Source organism: Calidris pugnax, unplaced genomic scaffold, assembly GCF_001431845.1.
Source record: "Calidris pugnax isolate Ruff unplaced genomic scaffold, ASM143184v1 scaffold27, whole genome shotgun sequence".
NCBI classification, from domain to species: Eukaryota; Metazoa; Chordata; class Aves; order Charadriiformes; family Scolopacidae; genus Calidris; species Calidris pugnax.
Genome location: NW_015090893.1, coordinates 19,572,589 through 19,573,223, shown reverse-complemented (window position 1 = coordinate 19,573,223; position 635 = coordinate 19,572,589). Strand labels below are relative to the sequence as shown.

General features: G+C 56.9%; 1 protein-coding gene across 1 annotated transcript in view; it reads right to left on the bottom strand.

The window, feature by feature from the left end:
• The window catches only part of POU4F3 (POU class 4 homeobox 3), a 2,956-nt gene that overhangs the window by 685 nt on the left and 1,636 nt on the right, over nt 1-635 (bottom strand). The gene's annotated exons all lie outside the window — the stretch shown is intronic.

The following is a 635-nucleotide window of genomic DNA, read 5'->3' as shown; positions in this document are numbered from 1 at the left end:
GAGCCCCGACGGCCGCCGGGGCCGGTGCTCAGCCCGAGCCGGGGCCGCGACTCCCGGGGTGGCGGCGGGGGCCGCTCCCAGCCACGCACCGGGAGGAGGGAAATGCTGAAGACGCCTCTTACCTGGCTGGTCTGAGTGAAACCACCCCCCGGAGCCCCCGGCACCGGCAGCCCGAGCGGGCAGCGGGGGAAGGACGCCGTCTGAGTCGCCTTCTGCCCCTCTTATATACTGCGGCAGGCGATTAATATTGCATCACCCTTATTTTAAATTTTCAGAACCCACAATATAATGTAATGGCATAAGGGCATTTATTATTAAAGGACATTTGATTGGGGAAAAATCATTGGGGCTGATTGGAAACACGCGGAGCGAGGGCGCGCCCCGGCTCCCGGCGACCTGCAATTAAAAGCCTGAATTTGTCAGGTCCTTCCCTACCGGGGGAGGGGGGGGAGACCTGGCTCTAAGGTTTGATGTTTGTCGTTCATTGAAATGCTGAAGTGCGATATTCAGAGGAGGCTCGCGCTTCCATCATTAATTTTTAATCGTTAAGGCGCTTCTGGGAATCGTAAATAAAAGCCTTTTCCCCCTTTTTAACAGCGTTAGAATCGAACCCGCCATCGGTTTTGCTGGGGGGG